Source organism: Pseudophryne corroboree, chromosome 3, assembly GCF_028390025.1.
Source record: "Pseudophryne corroboree isolate aPseCor3 chromosome 3, aPseCor3.hap2, whole genome shotgun sequence".
In the NCBI taxonomy this organism is placed as follows: Eukaryota; Metazoa; Chordata; class Amphibia; order Anura; family Myobatrachidae; genus Pseudophryne; species Pseudophryne corroboree.
Window position 1 is genome coordinate 449,222,448 of NC_086446.1, and position 20,128 is coordinate 449,242,575.

General features: G+C 47.4%; 1 long non-coding RNA gene across 1 annotated transcript in view; it reads left to right on the forward strand.

Annotated features, from left to right (window-relative positions):
* LOC135055928 (uncharacterized) overlaps window positions 1-19,927 on the forward strand; it is a 229,563-nt gene extending 209,636 nt beyond the window's left edge. The window contains exon 3 of the long non-coding RNA XR_010243850.1: window positions 19,294-19,927. This is a non-coding gene — a long non-coding RNA (uncharacterized LOC135055928). The remainder of the gene's footprint in view (window positions 1-19,293) is intronic.
* The last annotated feature ends 201 nt before the right edge of the window (window positions 19,928-20,128 follow it).

Below are 20,128 nucleotides of genomic sequence, written 5' to 3' on the forward strand. Positions count from 1 at the left end.
ACCACAATGCAGCACTGTACTACTATATACTAGTCCCCACAATGCAGCACACTGAGTACAGATATTGAGCTTTTCAGGCAGAGAACCTAGCCACGTCCTCGACAATGCACGAGTGAAAATGGCGGCGACGCGCGGCTCTTTATATGGAATCCGAATCTCGCGAGAATCCGACAGCGGGATGATGGCGTTTTCCCCCCTTCGGGTTTTGGGGGTAATTCCAAGTTGCAGGAATTTTGTTAGCAGTTGGGCAAAACCATGTGCACTGCACGGGAAGCAGATATAACATGTGCAGAAAGAGTTAGATTTGGGTGGGTTATTTTATTTCTGTGCAGGGTAAATACTGGCTGCTTTATTTTTACACTGCAAATTAGATTGCAGATTGAACACACCCCACCCAAATCTAACTCTCTCTGCACATGTTAAATCTGCCTCCCCTGCAGTGCACCTGGTTTTGCCCAACTGCTAACAAAATTCCTGCTGCGATCAACTTGGAATTACCCCCTTTGCGTGTTAGGCGGGAAGAACCGAGGATGCCTCGGACCTGTGTAAACTAGGGATGTGCACTTGAAATTTTTCGGGTTTTGTGTTTTGGTTTTGGGTTCGGTTCCGCGGCCGTGTTTTGGGTTCGAACGCGTTTTGGCAAAACCTCACCGAATTTTTTTTGTCGGATTCGGGTGTGTTTTGGATTCGGGTGTTTTTTTCAAAAAACCCTAAAAAACAGCTTAAATCATAGAATTTGGGGGTCATTTTGATCCCAAAGTATTATTAACCTCAAAAACCATAATTTCCACTCATTTTCAGTCTATTCTGAATACCTCACACCTCACAATATTATTTTTAGTCCTAAAATTTGCACCGAGGTCGCTGGATGACTAAGCTAAGCGACCCTAGTGGCCGACACAAACACCTGGCCCATCTAGGAGTGGCACTGCAGTGTCACGCAGGATGGCCCTTCCAAAAAACACACCCCAAACAGCACATGACGCAAAGAAGAAAAAAAGAGGCGCAATGAGGTAGCTGTGTGAGTAAGCTAAGCGACCCTAGTGGCCGACACAAACACCTGGCCCATCTAGGAGTGGCACTGCAGTGTCACGCAGGATGGCCCTTCCAAAAAACACTCCCCAAACAGCACATGACGCAAAGAAGAAAAAAAGAGGCGCAATGAGGTAGCTGTGTGAGTAAGATAAGCGACCCTAGTGGCCGACACAAACACCTGGCCCATCTAGGAGTGGCACTGCAGTGTCACGCAGGATGGCCCTTCCAAAAAACACTCCCCAAACAGCACATGACGCAAATAAAAATGAAAGAAAAAAGAGGTGCAAGATGGAATTGTCCTTGGGCCCTCCCACCCACCCTTATGTTGTATAAACAGGACATGCACACTTTAACCAACCCATCATTTCAGTGACAGGGTCTGCCACACGACTGTGACTGAAATGACGGGTTGGTTTGGACCCCCACCGAAAAAGAAGCAATTAATCTCTCCTTGCACAAACTGGCTCTACAGAGGCAAGATGTCCACCTCATCATCATCCTCCGATATATCACCGTGTACATCCCGCTCCTCACAGATTATCAATTCGTCCCCACTGGAATCCACCATCTCAGCTCCCTGTGTACTTTGTGGAGGCAATTGCTGCTGGTCAATGTCTCCACGGAGGAATTGATTATAATTCATTTTAATGAACATCATCTTCTCCACATTTTCTGGAAGTAACCTCGTACGCAGATTGCTGACAAGGTGAGCGGCGGCACTAAACACTCTTTCGGAGTACACACTTGTGGGAGGGCAACTTAGGTAGAATAAAGCCAGTTTGTGCAAGGGCCTCCAAATTGCCTCTTTTTCCTGCCAGTATAAGTACGGACTGTCTGACGTGCCTACTTGGATGCGGTCACTCATATAATCCTCCACCATTCTTTCAATGGTGAGAGAATCATATGCAGTGACAGTAGACGACATGTCCGTAATCGTTGTCAGGTCCTTCAGTCCGGACCAGATGTCAGCATCAGCAGTCGCTCCAGACTGCCCTGCATCACCGCCAGCGGGTGGGCTCGGAATTCTGAGCCTTTTCCTCGCACCCCCAGTTGCGGGAGAATGTGAAGGAGGAGATGTTGACAGGTCGCGTTCCGCTTGACTTGACAATTTTGTCACCAGCAGGTCTTTGAACCCCAGCAGACTTGTGTCTGCCGGAAAGAGAGATCCAAGGTAGGTTTTAAATCTAGGATCGAGCACGGTGGCCAAAATGTAGTGCTCTGATTTCAATAGATTGACCACCCGTGAATCCTTGTTAAGCGAATTAAGGGCTCCATCCACAAGTCTCACATGCCTAGCGGAATCGCTCCCTTTTAGCTCCTCCTTCAATGCCTCCAGCTTCTTCTGCAAAAGCCTGATGAGGGGAATGGCCTGACTCAGGCTGGCAGTGTCTGAACTGACTTCACGTGTGGCAAGTTCAAAAGGTTGCAGAACCTTGCACAACGTTGAAATCATTCTCCACTGCGCTTGAGACAGGTACATTCCACCTCCTATATCGTGCTCAATTGTATAGGCTTGAATGGCCTTTTGCTGCTCCTCCAACCTCTGAAGCATATAGAGGGTTGAATTCCACCTCGTTACCACTTCTTGCTTCAGATGATGGCAGGGCAGGTTCAGGCGTTTTTGGTGGTGCTCCAGTCTTCTGTACGTGGTGCCTGTACGCCGAAAGTGTCCCGCAATTCTTCTGGCCACCGACAGCATCTCTTGCACGCCCCTGTCGTTTTTAAAAAAATTCTGCACCACCAAATTCAAGGTATGTGCAAAACATGGGACGTGCTGGAATTTGCCCATATTTAATGCACACACAATATTGCTGGCGTTGTCCGATGCCACAAATCCACAGGAGAGTCCAATTGGGGTAAGCCATTCCGCGATGATCTTCCTCAGTTGCCGTAAGAGGTTTTCAGCTGTGTGCGTATTCTGGAAACCGGTGATACAAAGCGTAGCCTGCCTAGGAAAGAGTTGGCGTTTGCGTGATGCTGCTACTGGTGCCGCCGCTGCTGTTCTTGCGGCGGGAGTCCATACATCTACCCAGTGGGCTGTCACAGTCATATAGTCCTGACCCTGCCCTGCTCCACTTGTCCACATGTCCGTGGTTAAGTGGACATTGGGTACAACTGCATTTTTTAGGACACTGGTGAGTCTTTTTCTGACGTCCGTGTACATTCTCGGTATCGCCTGCCTAAAGAAGTGGAACCTAGATGGTATTTGGTAACGGGGGCACACTGCCTCAAGAAATTGTCTAGTTCCCTGTGAACTAACGGCGGATACCGGACGCACGTCTAACACCAACATAGTTGTCAAGGCCTCAGTTATCCGCTTTGCAACAGGATGACTGCTGTGATATTTCATCTTCCTCGCAAAGGACTGTTGGACAGTCAATTGCTTGGTGGAAGTAGTAAAAGTGGGCTTACGACTTCCCTTCTGGGATGACCATCGACTCCCAGCAGCAACAACAGCAGCGCCAGCAGCAGTAGGCGTTACACGCAAGGATGCATCGGAGGAATCCCAGGCAGGAGAGGACTCGTCAGAATTGCCAGTGACATGGCATTCCTGGGGAAGGAGGAAATTGACACTGAGGGAGTTGGTGGGGTGGTTTGCGTGAGCTTGGTTACAAGAGGAAGGGATTTACTGGTCAGTGGACTGCTTCCGCTGTCGCCCAAAGTTTTTGAACTTGTCACTGACTTATTATGAATGCGCTGCAGGTGACGTATAAGGGAGGATGTTCCGAGGTGGTTAACGTCCTTACCCCTACTTATTACAGCTTGACAAAGGCAACACACGGCTTGACAAATGTTGTCCGCATTTCTGGTAAAATACTTCCACACCGAAGAGCTGATTTTTTTGGTATTTTCACCAGGCATGTCAACGGCCCTATTCCTCCCACGGACAACAGGTGTCTCCCCGGGTGCCTGACTTAAACAAACCACCTCCCCATCAGAATCCTCCTTGTCAATTTCCTCCCCAGCGCCAGCAACACCCATATCCTCCTCATCCTGGTGTACTTCAACACTGACATCTTCAATCTGACTATCAGGAACTGGACTGCGGGTGCTCCTTCCAGCACTTGCAGGGGGCGTGCAAATGGTGGAAGGCGCATGCTCTTCACGTCCAGTGTTGGGAAGGTCAGGCATCGCAACCGACACAATTGGACTCTCCTTGTGGATTTGGGATTTCGAAGAACGCACAGTTCTTTGCGGTGCTTTTGCCAGCTTGAGTCTTTTCAGTTTTCTAGCGAGAGGCTGAGTGCTTCCATCCTCATGTGAAGCTGAACCACTAGCCATGAACATAGGCCAGGGCCTCAGCCGTTCCTTGCCACTCCGTGTGGTAAATGGCATATTGGCAAGTTTACGCTTCTCCTCCGACAATTTTATTTTAGATTTTGGAGTCCTTTTTTTACTGATATTTGGTGTTTTGGATTTTACATGCTCTGTACTATGACATTGGGCATCGGCCTTGGCAGACGACGTTGCTGGCATTTCATCGTCTCGGCCATGACTAGTGGCAGCAGCTTCAGCACGAGGTGGAAGTGGATCTTGATCTTTCCCTAATTTTGGAACCTCAACATTTTTGTTCTCCATATTTTAATAGGCACAACTAAAAGGCACCTCAGGTAAACAATGGAGATGGATGGATACTAGTATACTTATGGATGGACCAGCGACTGCCGACACAGAGGTAGCTACAGCCGTGGACTACCGTACTGTGTCTGCTGCTAATATAGACTGGATGATAATGAGATGAAATCAATATATATATATATATAATATCACTAGTACTGCAGCCGGACAGGTATATATATTTATTATGTAATGACTGATGACGGACCTGCTGGACACTGTCAGCTCAGCAGCACCGCAGACTGCTACAGTAAGCTACTATACTATAGTAGTATGTACAAAGAAGAAAGAAAAAAAAAAACCACGGGGAGGTGGTATACAATTATGGATGGACTGCCGAGTGCCGACACAGAGGTAGCTACAGCCGTGGACTACCGTACTGTGTCTGCTGCTAATATAGACTGGATGATAATGAGATGAAATCAATATAATATCACTAGTACTGCAGCCGGACAGGTATGTATATTTATTATGTAATGACTGATGACGGACCTGCTGGACACTGTCAGCTCAGCAGCACCGCAGACTGCTACAGTAAGCTACTATACTATAGTAGTATGTACAAAGAAGAAAGAAAAAAAAAAACCACGGGGAGGTGGTATACAATTATGGATGGACTGCCGAGTGCCGACACAGAGGTAGCTACAGCCGTGGACTACCGTACTGTGTCTGCTGCTAATATAGACTGGATGATAATGAGATGAAATCAATATAATATCACTAGTACTGCAGCTGGACAGGTATGTATATTTATTATGTAATGACTGATGACGGACCTGCTGGACACTGTCAGCTCAGCAGCACCGCAGACTGCTACAGTAAGCTACTATACTATAGTAGTATGTACAAAGAAGAAAGAAAAAAAAAAAAAACCACGGGGAGGTGGTATACAATTATGGATGGACTGCCGAGTGCCGACACAGAGGTAGCTACAGCCGTGGACTAACGTACTGTGTCTGCTGCTAATATAGACTGGATGATAATGAGATGAAATCAATATAATATCACTAGTACTGCAGCCGGACAGGTATGTATAATTATTATGTAATGACTGATGACGGACCTGCTGGACACTGTCAGCTCAGCAGCACCGCAGACTGCTACAGTAAGCTACTATACTATAGTAGTATGTACAAAGAAGAAAGAAAAAAAAAAAACCACGGGGAGGTGGTATACAATTATGGATGGACTGCCGAGTGCCGACACAGAGGTAGCTACAGCCGTGGACTAACGTACTGTGTCTGCTGCTAATATAGACTGGATGATAATGAGATGAAATCAATATATATGTATATATAATATCACTAGTACTGCAGCCGGACAGGTATATATATTTATTATGTAATGACTGATGACGGACCTGCTGGACACTGTCAGCTCAGCAGCACCGCAGACTGCTACAGTAAGCTACTATAGTATTATGTATAAAGAAGAATGAAAAAAAAAAAACCACGGGTAGGTGGTATACAATATTATATATATATATATATTATATACAATTATATATATATATATATATATATATATATATATATTAAACTGGTGGTGATTGATTATTAAACTGGTGGTCAGGTCACTGGTCACACTATCAGCAACTTGCAAGTAGTACTCCTAAGCAGACAATAACAAAATATATTATACTGGTCTGGTGGTCAGTGTGGTCACAATGGCAGTGTGGCACTGACTCTGGCAGCAAAAGTGTGCACTGTACGTTATATGTACTCCTGAGTCCTGCTCTCAGACTCTAACTGCTCCCCACTGTCAGTGTCTCCCCCACAATTCAGATAATTAATACAGTCACACTATCTAATCTATATCACTTCAGCAAGTAGTAGTAGTATAGTAGTACTCCTCCTAATAATGCTCCCCAAAATTACTACTACTGTGTCTCTCTCTACTGTCTCACTCTCTTCTCTAAACGGAGAGGACGCCAGCCACGTCCTCTCCCTATGAATCTCAATGCACGTGTGAAAATGGCGGCGACGCGCGGCTCCTTATATAGAATCCGAGTCTCGCGATAGAATCCGAGCCTCGCGAGAATCCGACAGCGGGATGATGACGTTCGGGCGCGCTCGGGTTAACCGAGCAAGGCGGGAAGATCCGAGTCGCTCGGACCCGTGAAGAAAAAACTGAAGTTTGGGCGGGTTCGGATTCAGAGGAACCGAACCCGCTCATCCCTAGTGTAAACCACGTGAAGTTTGGGGGGGGGGTTTGGATCTCGACGAACCGAACCCGCTCATCTCTACTTATTGATAATATTTTTATTTTGCAATTGTACACGAATGGAGAAACAATCACAGACATCCAGATGTTTCAGATTTGGCTTGACATTTAAATAAAAAAAGAAAATAGCTCTGAAAAAGGAAGATATTCGGCAATCAGGTTAAATGTTGGGATGTAACAGATTTCCATTAGTGAGGTCAGACTATCAGATGTTACCTCCCAACAGTTTTGGAGACGATAGGAAAATAAAATAACTGTGCTATACTGTATACTATTGCTAACTACTTTATATTATTGCTAACAGGTCAGTTTGTATATAGGGCTTAATTTAGATTTGATTGCAGCAGCAAATTTGTTAGCAAATGGGCAAAACCATGTGCACTTCAGGGGGCAGATATAACATGTGCAAAGAGAGTAGAGATGAGCGGGTTCGGCTCGTCGAGATCCGAACCCCCCTGAACTTCACGTGGTTTACACGGGTCCGAGGCAACCTCGGTTCTTCCCGCCTAAGACGCAAAACCCGAACAGGGGAAAACGTCATCATCCCGCTGTCGGATTCTCACGAGATTCGGATTCCATATAAAGAGCCGCGCGTCACCGCCATTTTAACTCGTGCATTGTCGATTGAGCGGAGAGGATGTGGCTACGTTCTCTGCCTGAAAAGCTCAATATCTGTGCTCAGTGTGCTGCATTGTGTGGACCAGTAATACTATATAGTAGTACAGTGCTGCATTGTGGTGACCACCAGTATATAGTAGTACAGTACAGTACAGTTGTCCATTGCTGTATCTTGCAGCTCTGTGTCAGACTCCGTTTTATTCTCCGGTTCAGTGCTCAATATCTTTGTGGCATTGTGGGGACCAGTATATAGTAGTACAGTGCTGCATTGTGGGGACCACCAGTATATAGTAGTACAGTACAGTTGTCCATTGCTGTATCTTGCAGCTCCGTGTCACACTCAGTTCTTTTCTCTGGATCAGTGCTCAATACCTTTGCTGCATTGTGGGGACCAGTATATAGTAGTACAGTGCTGCATTGTGGGGACCACCAGTAAATAGTAGTACAGTACAGTTGTCCATTGCTGTATCTTGCAGCTCTGTGTCAGACTCAGTTCTATTCTCCGGATCAGTGCTCAATATCTTTGCTGTATTGTGGGGACCAGTATATAGTAGTACAGTGCTGCATTGTGGGGACCACCAGTATATAGTAGTACAGTACAGTTGTCCATTGCTGTATCTTGCAGCTCCGTGTCAGACTCAGTTCTATTCTCCGGATCAGTGCTCAATATCTTTGCTGCATTGTGGGGACCAGTATATAGTGGTACAGTGCTGCATTGTGGGGACCACCAGTATATAGTAGCACAGTACAGCAGGCCATAGCGTTATCTTGCTGCACCGTGTCAGACTCAGTTCTATTCTCCGGATCAGTGCTCAATATCTTTGCTGCATTGTGGTGACCAGTATATAGTAGTACAGTGCTGCATTGTGGTGACCACCAGTATACAGTAGTACAGTACAGTAGGCCATAGCATTATCTTGCTGCACCGTGTCACTTCTAGTATCCTGATCAGTGCTTAATATCTGTGCTCAGTGTCAGTGTTGCATTGTGGTGACCAGTGCTGTTCTCGCTGCTCAGTGTCAGTTCTCCGTAATATCATCAGTGATCAGTATAATCAGTTCTCAGTATAATCAGTGCGCTGTTAGACGTGCGCCCGTTTTCCGCCATTAGTGCTTTGGAATTTAGACAATTGATGAAGTTATTGTGTCCCCGGTACAAAATCCCATCTGGATTCCACTTCACTAGGCAGGCGATAGCGAGATTTTACCAATTAATATCAGTGATTTATAATTTTAATTACAGTGATCTTGCCAAATAATTCCAGTGATTTTGTTATTTTCTTCCAGTGATTTGAACCAATAATACCATTGATGATTAGAACGAATAATTCCTGTGATTTTGTCATTTTCTTCCAGTGATTTGAACCAATAATACCATTGATTAGAACAAATAATTCCTGTGATATTGAGGTGTTTGTGTCGCCTAGCTTAGCCATCCAGCGACCACAGTGCACCTCTTTTTCTCTTTTCTTTGCATCATGTGCTGTTTGGGGCCAATTTTTTTAAGTGCCATCCTGTCTGACATTGCAGTGCCACTCCTAGATGGGCCAGGTGTTTGTGCCGGCCACTTGGGTTGCTTAACTTAGTCATCCAGCGACCTCGGTGCAAATTTTAGGACTAAAAATAATATTGTGAGGTGTTCAGAACAGACTGGAAATTAGTGGAAATTATGGTTATTGAGGTCAATAATACTATAAAATCAAAATTACCCCCAAATTCTATGATTTAAGCTGTTTTTGAGGGTTTTTTGAAAAATAACACCCGAATCCGACAAAATTTTTTAAGGGAGGTTTTGCCAAAACGTGTCCGAATCCAAAAAACGGCCGCGGAACCGAATCCAAAACCAAAACACAAAACCCGAAAAAATTTCCGGTGCACACGTCTAAAAGTGAGTTAGATTTGGGTGGGTTAAATGGTTTCTGTGCAGGGTAAATACTGGCTGCTTTATTTTTACGCTGCAATTTAGATTTCAGTTTGAACTCACCCAACCCAAATCTAACTCTCTGCACGTTATATCTGCCCAAAGCCCCCCGCCCCCCTGTAGTGCACATGGCTTTGCCCATTTGCTAACAATTTTGCTGCTGCGATCAGATCTGAATTAGGCCCATAGAGTACTGGGGATGATAGCTTGCAAAGATTAAAATGATCAGTGACTTTAAAAAGGCTTGTGAAGGGAGGGAATGCTACAAGCAGCCGCCACCAGATGGCACCATCTACAATGTAACAAACATTATGTCTGTTTCTTAAATATTTTTTATGTATTATTCATAGGAGAAAATGTCAAAATGTTCTTCATTATGGTATATGCTATGTCTTATAGTATAGGGATGTGGATCATCAAATTGACAGTGTCTAGGTCGACAATGTTTAGGTCGACCACTATAGGTCGACAGTCACTAGGTCGACAGGGTCTGAAGGTCGACAAAGTTTCTAGGTTGACAGGTGCTAGGTTGACAGGTCAAAAGGTTGACATGAGTTTTTCATGTTTTTTTGGTGTAGTTTTCTCCGTACAGTGACCGGGAAGCCCAATTAGTGCACCGTGTTCGCTCGCCATGCTTCGGCAAGGTGCCTCTCTCCGCTACCGCTTCTCTCAGCACAGATTACCGTTCCAATCATAGTCCACGTGGATCGTTAAGTATGAAAAAGTTCAAAAAAAGAAAAAAATGTGAAAAACTCATGTCGACCTTTTGACCAGCCGACCTAGCACATGTCGACCCAGAAACCCTGTCGACCTTCAGACCCTGTCGACCTAGTGACTGTCGACCTATAGCGGTCGACCTAAACATTGTCGACCTAGACAGTGTCGATCTTCAGACCGGATCCCATTGTATAGGCAGGGCAGTATCATCTCCAGTGCAGGTTCCAATAATAAGTGTAGAAAAATAAAAAGCATGTTATTCAACTCAATAATTTCTTTAAATACTATTAAATGAATTGAATTCCATATGCATATACAGTATAATTGTTTGTTTTCTGCATATACCATGGGTGGTCCTAGTGACCATTTATATGCAGATCTGCACAAAGAGTTATTTCCACACTGGGGAGATGTGTGAACATTGGTCACATAATTGTATTTACTGTACTGTAATTTAAACATATAATCAAACCAGTGGCGTGCGGTGAGCTCAGTGGCTGGTGAGGCACTGCAGCCATAATGTCTGCTGTGTCCCGCCGATGCCCGCCACCGCACCCAAGCCAATGCCTGTTACCACCGTGGTCAGTGGGAGACAATGAAAGACAGTGGGCGATTGCAGGTAGAAGCAGTGGGTGACAGCAGTGGGTGATGCTAGGGATAGGGTGACAGGGAGAGGGTGTTGCCAGTGAGAGGGTGATAGCAGTGGGTGATGCCAGGGAAAGGATGACAGCAGTTTGTAATAGGGAGAGGGTGACAGCAGTGGGTGACGCCAGGGAGAGGATGATGCCAGGGAGCTGGTGACAGCAAGAGGGTCACAGGGAGAGGGTGACAGCAGTCCGTGCCAGCTGTGGGTGACTGGAAGAGGGCAACGCCAGGGAGAGGATGGCAGGGAGAGAGTGACAGCAGTCGGGGACAGCTGTGGCTGACGGGGAGAGGGTGACAGCAGTCAGTGCCAGCTGTGGGTAATGTCGAGAGGGTGAAGCCAGGGAGAGGGTGACAGTGAGAGGATACCAGCAGTCGGTGCCAGCTGTGGGTGACAGCAGTCGGTGACAGTGAGAGGGTGACAGAAAGAGGGTGACGCCAGGGAGAGCACATTACTGTCCCACTCTACCAGCAGTATGGAATACAACATAAGGAGTACAGCCCTGAGCCTTGGGTCCCTGATAAAGCATGGGTGAGCTCAGCCCATTACAAACTAAAGTACCCGCCACTCTCCCCCACTGCAGCCCCCGCTGCACATAGGCGTGCGCAGCACATTTTATTAGGGGGTGCACCGTCGTAGAGGCGTGTCTAGTACCACCTACCTACTGGGCATGTCTAGCAACACCTATCGGGCGTGTCTAGCACCGCCTACTAAGTGTGTCTAGCACCGCCTATTGGCATTCTTTTCTATTCAATATGCACCTTACCTGTATGGTGGTTTCTCATAACGGGGAACCTCTGAAGAAATGTATCCTTCCTGGGCAGACGGCGTCTTCAGTCGGTAATCACTATTTATGTAGGAGGTCACATGATCTGGAAGATGCCTGTTTGCGTAGGAATATAAACAATGTCATCAACATACAACAGAGGTTCAACCAGACTCGTGTCACCTCCTTCCCTCTGAATCTATCAGCCACAATATCATCTCTGCCCTGCACGTCTCTCAGCCACACCATCATCTCCTCCCTGCGTCGTCTCTCAGCCACACCATCATCTCCCATCTGAATCTCTCGCAATACCCCTCACTTTGTCTCTCATTCTCCCCACTTCACTCTGTGGCTCTGAGCCTCCCACCCTTCTGTCTGTGCCTCTGTCGCCCGCCCTTCACTGTCTCTCAGCCTCATCAGTGGAGTTGGTGGGCCCAGCAGGAGAACACGGGCTGGTGGGCGGCCGTTCGCGTGGTGTGACATCATCCGGTCACATCGCACAGTACATTGAGGCTGAGGAGTGGTGTGGGGCTGCGGGCAGGATGGGAGTAGTGGTGCATAGCAGGGGGGCAGGATGGGAGCAGTGGTGCATAGCAGGGGGGTAGGATGGTATTAGTGGTGCATAGCAGGGGGATAGGATGGGAGTAGTGGTGTGGAGCAGGGTGGCAGGCTGGGAGCATTGGTGCAGAGCAGGGGGCAGGATAGGAGCAGTGGTGCTGAGTTGGGGGGGAGAGCAGAGGGAGTAGTGGTGCAGAGCAGGGGGGGCAGGATGGGAGTAGTGGTGCATAGCAGGGGGGCAGGATGGGAGTAGTGGTGCATAGCTGGGGGGCAGGATGGAAGTAGTGGTGTGGAGCAGGGGGGCAGGATGGAAGCATTGGTGCAGAGCGGGGGCAGGATAGGAGCAGTGGTCCTGACTTAGGGGGGGAGAGCAGGGGGAGTAGTGGTGCGGAGCAGGGGGGGCAGGATGGGAGTAGTGGTGCATAGCTGGGGGGCAGGATGGGAGTAGTGGTGCATAGCTGGGGGGCAGGATGGGAGTAGTGGTGCAGAGTAGGGGGGATAGGATGGGAGTAGTGGTGCATAGCAGGGGGGCAGGATAGGAGCAGTGGTCCTGACTTGGGGGGGGGAGCAGGGGGAGTAGTGGTGCAGAGCAGGGGGGGGCAGGATGGGAGTAGTGGTGCATAGTAGAAGGGTAGGATGGGAGTAGTGGTGCATAGCAGGGGGGTAGGATGGGAGTAGTGGTGCTTAGCAGGGGGGTAGGATGGGAGTAGTGGTGCATAGCAGGAGGGTAGGATGGGAGTAGTGGTGTGGAGCAGGGGGTAGGATGGGATTAGTGGTGCATAGCAGGGGGGCAGGATGGGAGTAGTGGTGCATAGCTGGGGGGCAGGATGGGAGTAGTGGTGTGGAGCAGGGGGGCAGGATGGGAGCATTGGTGCAGAGCAGGGGGCAGGATAGGAGCAGTGGTGTTGAGTTGGGGGGGAGAGCAGAGGGAGTAGTGGTGCAGAGCAGGGGGGCAGGATGGGAGTAGTGGTGCATAGCAGGGGGGCAGGGTGGGAGTAGTGGTGCATAGCTGGGGGGCAGGATGGGAGCATTGGTGCAGAGCGGGGGGCAGGATAGGAGCAGTGGTCCTGACTTGGGGGGGGGAGAGCAGGGGGAGTAGTGGTGCAGAGCAGGGGGTGGGGGCAGGATGGGAGTAGTGGTGCATAGTAGGGGGGGTAGGATGGGAGTAGTGGTGCATAGCAGGGGGGTAGGATGGGAGTAGTGGTGCATAGCAGGGGGGTAGGATGGGAGTAGTGGTACATAGCAGGGGGGTAGGATGGGAGTAGTGGTGCATAGCAGGGGAGTAGAATGGGAGTAGTGGTGCATAGCAGGGGGGTAGGATGGGAGTAGTGGTGCATAGCAGGGGGGTAGGATGGGAGTAGTGGTGCATAGCAGGGGGGTAGGATGGGATTAGTGGTGCATAGCAGGGGGGTAGGATGGGAGTAGTGGTGTGGAGCAGTGGAGGCAGGATGGGAGTAACAGTGCTGAGTTAGGGGGGGTTGGGCAGGATGGGAGCAGTGCTGGGAAGGAGCGGCCAGTTAAGCATGTCACTTCACCTGTAGCTCCCGGCCGCGATCTCTCCCTCCGTCCTATTTACAAGCTGCTCCCCTCTGCTCTGGCTGCCTCACTCCAGGCAGACGAGGAGTCCGTGCGCCGGGCGGGCGGCCGGAGGAGTTCGTGCGCCGGGTAGGAGGGCGGACGGCCGGAGGAGTCCATCCGCTGGGCGGGCGAGCGGGGGAGTCCGTGCGCTGGGTGGGCGGGGGAGTCCGTGCGCTGACCGGGCGGCCTGGTAGGCCAGCAGGCGGGCGGGTGATATTCCTCTGTAAAAGGTATCGCGTCGGCGGCTCCTATCTCCCCTCTGCCTCTGGGCGGACTGCATAACCGGGGTAATGGGAGGGCGGGGAGCTTATAGGCGGCCATACATGTAGATAAGTATTAAAAAATACATACTGTGTCTCGTCCCCCCGCTCCATCCCCGCGGCCAATTACATCACTGTTAGAGGTCTATTCATGAAGCAGAGAAAAGCCCTGTTTTGCGGTAAACAGGGCTTTTGTCTGCTTACCGCAATTCACAGAGCTGGTTACCGTGGAGAAGTCTCTGACTTCTCCAGCGGTACCCCCGCTCTGTGGCTGAATCGCATCACCATACCTTTGTATGGTGAGTGCGATTCATGAAGGTGCAGAAAGCTCTGCTTTCCGCTTCTCCATGGAGTTCAGGTTCGCCATCTGAGGACGGCGTAACCTGAACTGCGGTGCGGAGACGCGACACCTCGTGCTGGCTCCGCCCCCCGACCTCCCAGCAACCACTGCGGCCGGCCGGGAGGTCAACACCGTGCGCATGCGCAAAGGGACCGTCGCTGGACCCCGCGCATCGCAGGGAGGGACCGCCGGAGAAGACGTCACCGCGGGAGCCCCAGACACCGCAGCGCATCGACGGAAGGGTAAGTATACATGAATTGCTACTTATCACGGCTATACATCGCATCGAAGCGATGCGATGTATAGTGATAAGTAGCAATTCTGATTTCGTTTTGTACATGAATAGACCCCTTAGTGACAGGGGCGTGCTTTCATTTAGGCTGAAAGCACGCCCCCTATCAAAGAGGCACTTATAGTAAGTACCGCTTCTCATGATTTTTTTAATGGGCTTTCGCTGCCCAAAGCTTAGCCCCGCCCCCCGCTTCCGGCCATTTCCCATTGATAGCGGGAGGCACTGGCTGCAGTGCCTCCGAAACACATTAAAGACAGTTTTTACACAAGTAAAAAAGATTAAAATAATGTAAAGGCTAAAGCAGATAGTTATGGCACAGAATATGTGTTATAACTATCTTCTTTACATTATTTTAATCATTAATGACAGGGGAGGCAGTGCCTCCCCTGCCTCCCCTGACTGCACGTCCCTGCTCCAGGCAGACGAGGAGTCCGTGCGCCGGGCGGGCGGCCGGAGGAGTTCGTGCGCCGGGTAGGAGGGCGGACGGCCGGAGGAGTCCATCCGCTGGGCGGGCGAGCGGGGGAGTCCGTGCGCTGGGTGGGCGGGGGAGTCCGTGCGCTGACCGGGCGGCCTGGTAGGCCAGCAGGCGGGCGGGTGATATTCCTCTGTAAAAGGTATCGCGTCGGCGGCTCCTATCTCCCCTCTGCCTCTGGGCGGACTGCATAACCGGGGTAATGGGAGGGCGGGGAGCTTATAGGCGGCCATACATGTAGATAAGTATTAAAAAATACATACTGTGTCTCGTCCCCCCGCTCCATCCCCGCGGCCAATTACATCACTGTTAGTGACAGGGGCGTGCTTTCATTTAGGCTGAAAGCACGCCCCCTATCAAAGAGGCACTTATAGTAAGTACCGCTTCTCATGATTTTTTTAATGGGCTTTCGCTGCCCAAAGCTTAGCCCCGCCCCCCGCTTCCGGCCATTTCCCATTGATAGCGGGAGGCACTGGCTGCAGTGCCTCCGAAACACATTAAAGACAGTTTTTACACAAGTAAAAAAGATTAAAATAATGTAAAGGCTAAAGCAGATAGTTATGGCACAGAATATGTGTTATAACTATCTTCTTTACATTATTTTAATCATTAATGACAGGGGAGGCAGTGCCTCCCCTGCCTCCCCTGACTGCACGTCCCTGAATCAAACATTTCCTTTTATTTATAGTCTAACAATGCCTACTGAATAAAAATGGTAATAATTTCATATGTATTACGTTTACATAATTTTCAGGTAATTTGTGGGTTCTGAAAGCTACAGTAGCGGATCTTGCCACGGGCAAGCAGGACTTTTGCCCGGGGCGCTGCCATCCGGAGGGCGCCGCACCATGGCAAGATCCGCTTTTGCTGTGCCCCTCGCTGCCTGCTGTGTCCCCCGGCTGTGTTCTCCTGTGAAGGGAACTAGACGCTATGCGTCTAGTTTCCCTTCGTGGAGAGGACCGTTGCTGTGCGGTGCGCGATGACGTCATTGCGCACCGCTCAGTATTTCAGCGGCGCTACTCTACTGTACAGGGGGCGTAACTGACCACGCCCCCTGTATGAAGCCACGACCCCGTTTCCCGCCCGGGGCGCAATAAGGGCTAGAACCGGCCCTGGAAAGCTAGAAAGTGTACAATATTCACTAACAGACTGATTCCCTGAAATGCAAGAATTTCTAAAATTATTTAATGACTTTTTAATACAATTGCTAATAGAGTTGTGTGGGCATGCTAATCTCTATACATCTGTTTTAATGCTATTACAGTATATAAAATAGATGTCAACCTCTAAACCTACGCACACATCAGCCTGGATGGGACTAAAATAAGGTGTCATCAAACAATGTATATTTCAATCGCTAGAATTCAATCGCTAGAATTCAAGGCACTAAACACCAAAAACGTATAAATGGTAGAATAAAATATTCCATATAAATAGCAAAAAAAAAGTCTATAAACATAAATAGATACTGTAAATCCCCAAATTTGCCCATAAATAGGAAAGTCAATGAATGTCAATAGAGCCATATAATCTAAGCGGTAAAATGATTCAGTCCCATTCTTTCCTGTCCAAAAGTCTGATATTTCTTATTACATGTATTTGATATGTATTTAATGTACTAAAGTCAAATACTGTTAATGTTTAAAACTTGGCTAAAGTTGTTTGTTTTATACACCAGTATCTCATACTGTAAATTATTTTTCATTACTAGACAGCTGGCCTGAAAGTGCCAATGATAACAGTCCATTCTACATCTTCTCTAATTCGTCACAATTTGGGCACAGTAGGGGGAAAATTTACTATCATTCGTGTTTAAGTCGAGATTAAACTCGACTGGTTACGAATGTTCTAAGGTATATTTTTAAAACAAAAACTCTGGTAATTTACTAAGGCCCTCATTCCGAGTTGTTCGCTCGTTGCCGAATTTCGCTATATTGCGATTAGTCGCTTACTGCGCATGCGCAATGTTCGCAGAGCGCATGCGCTTAGTTATTTCACTCAAAAGTTAGGTATTTTACTCACGGCATTACGAGTATTTTTCTTCGTTCTGGTGATCGGAGTGTGATTGACAGGAAGTGGGTGTTTCTGGGCGGAAACTGGCCGTTTTATGGGTGTGTGTGAAAAAACGCTGCCGTTTCTGGGGAAAACGCGGGAGTGGCTGGAGAAACGGGGGAGTGCCTGGGTGAACGCTGGGTGTGTTTGTGACGTCAAACCAGGAACGAAACTGACTGAACTGATCGCAGTGGCAGAGTAAGTGTCGAGCTACTCAGAAACTGCTAAGAAATTTCTGTTCGCAATTTTGCGAATCTTTTGTTCGCAATTCTGCTATGATAAGATACACTCCCAGAGGGCGGCGGCTTAGCGTGTGCAATGCTGCTAAAAGCAGCTAGCGAGCGAACAACTCGGAATGAGGGCCTAAACTCCTATGTTTGCTAGATTCGTGTTTGCTGATGGTGTATGCATTAATGTTTGGCTGCCGGGTTTTTGTTTTTTTAAGTACACCATGGGTTCTATTCATGAAGCAGTAATAAGAGAGAAGTGAGACTGTGGAGAAGTTGCCCATGGCAACCAATCAGCTGCTCTGTACAATTGTATAGTATGCAAATTATAAATGTTACTTCAATGCTGATTGGTTGCCATTGGCAACTTCTCCACTGGCTCACTTCTCCACACTTTTCACTGTTTCATGAATAGGATTTATGATTTATGGTAGGGTTGGAGTGGACAGACAATGGGACTCTGGGGGTTCGGGCAAGTCCACGTGATGTCATGACGTTATCTGGTGCAGTGTTACTCTGGAAACATTTTGGACAGGCCAAATGTCTTCGTGGGGCCCATCCAAGTGCCCATTGGGACCCACGGGCGCCTAGTTGCTTTGTGGGAAATCTAGGCCTGCAGTAAGTGTGTAGTTCTAAATATAGTAGTGTGATATAGGGGTCTATTCAAGAAGCAGTGAAAAGATTGGAGAAATGGACCAGTGGAGAAGTTGCACATGGCAACCAATCAGCTTTGAAGGAAGCCTTTATCAAGTGTATTCTATAAAATGTAAGAGATGCTGATTGGTTGCCATGGGCAGCTTCTCCACTGAAATGTTTCTCCACTGTTTTCACTGTTTCATGAATAGACCCCATAATTACATATTGATTAACTCAATTCACAAGATTTTTGTGCTCCTCATTAAGAGTGAGATGCATCATGTGGCCACTGGGTGGCAGCCTCCACTGCAGCAACACTGGTCCCAACACATGTAAATCTCAGACTTGGCTGTGTTCCCAGTTTGTGGTTTTTGTATACAAGACCAATTTTATAGATTACTCAGAGGTTTGTGGTTTATTGTTTTGATTGAGACAATTATATTTTTAATTCAGAGCAGCAGGCCCAGAGTTGGATTAAGATTCCATAGGGCCCTGTGCAAGATATCAATTAGGTCACTTGTCTCCCCCAAACTGTCACTGCACAAATCCCTTTTCAATACAAACTGGTGGTCCCCTTATACTACTCAAGAATAGTAAACTATACATATCCATATGTCACTGATCTCTCAGATGCTTTAGTATTGTGCCTTGTTCACATACATACACATAATGCCAATTTACACATTATGTCACAGACCGTGATACCCATTATGCAATATGCCATGCATCATAATGCCCCTTACACAATATGCCACACACCGTAATGCCTATTATACATTATGCCACACACCGTAATGCCTAAATAAAGACGGTATATCGGTGTTTTAAAGATATTATGTGGCTAGTAAAACTGAGGGCTCACTTCCCGGCTGCCGCTATCGGGAACGCCCCCTAATGGTGAAATAGCAAAACTTACCAAATTTTTTCTAGCCCCATTTGGAAAACACTGCACGCTTCTTGGGTTCCTATCGCTGCTGTAAATATCTGTCTGTCATTAGTGTGATTTTAAGTTTTAAATAAATATCGTCTGTCCATACCATATCCACCTTGCTGAAGTTATTGTAAGCCCTGCATCCAAGCTTACCAAAGAAACCGTGATAGGAGGTGTACCATCCTGTGAATCAGTGAGTATGGTATGCACTATTGGATGATGGTGGTGGTTTGACAGAAATCTCACATAAAGACGGTATATTGGTGTTTTAAAGATATTTTAAAGATACCTTGATGAGTAGAATTCACACATGTGATGTGTAAGTTGGGTACGCATTGTTTACAAGCAGGATTTGAAGAACCATAAGAGCTTATCTGAATGATCTGTTCTCATGTTTTTTTTCACAGAATTCAAACAACCGGAGGACTGGACGAGACGTACAGAATGACGCCATCTAGGAGTGACTTCACAGAGATCTGACACCTTAACAGTGACTGTTTTTGGACGTATCATTGTTACCATAAGAGTTGGTTTATGATATTTTCTCACATTGGTTTATGGTGAATGCAGTGAGCGCATTATGATTGGATACATTTTCCATAAGTTAAGAAGTATTAGCCACCAGAGTCGATCAGGCCCTGGGGATATACTGCAGATGGACGGCATCCAAGTGAGAATAACTGGATCTGGAGCACTGATCCAACACATTTTGACCTGCATATGGGTCTTTTAAAAAAATCTGGGTCTTCTGAAAAAAAATGTCCATATTTCATTTGGCTAGATGACTGAATTGAAAAAATTATACCTGACAAAATTGGTGCATCTAGTTAATATTAAGGGAATGAGCATATGATTTGTGTTTCATTTATTGATTTTGACTTAGTATAATGCATCAGTTGTGCTAAACAATTCAGTGACTGTGGAAAAGCCTCATAGTCTTTGTCAGAGTCATATAACACTTTCCATGAGATATGTAGGAACTACTGTATATAGTAATTTTGCTATCGCTTGGATGAATTAAAATTGCTATGGAATGCAATGGTCAGTCTTGGAATTCCACTGCAACACTGTTACACAATAAAACAAAATGTACAGTCCCTTGTGGCCTATGAGTTTGTGAAGCTCAGAGAGGGAGGGGTTGAGAATAGTACATTCCAGATATGTTCCAAGGTCTGGTAGAGCACAGAATGTTTGAAGCAGTGATAAGAGTGGAGAAGTGAGCCTGTGGAGAAGTTGGCAACC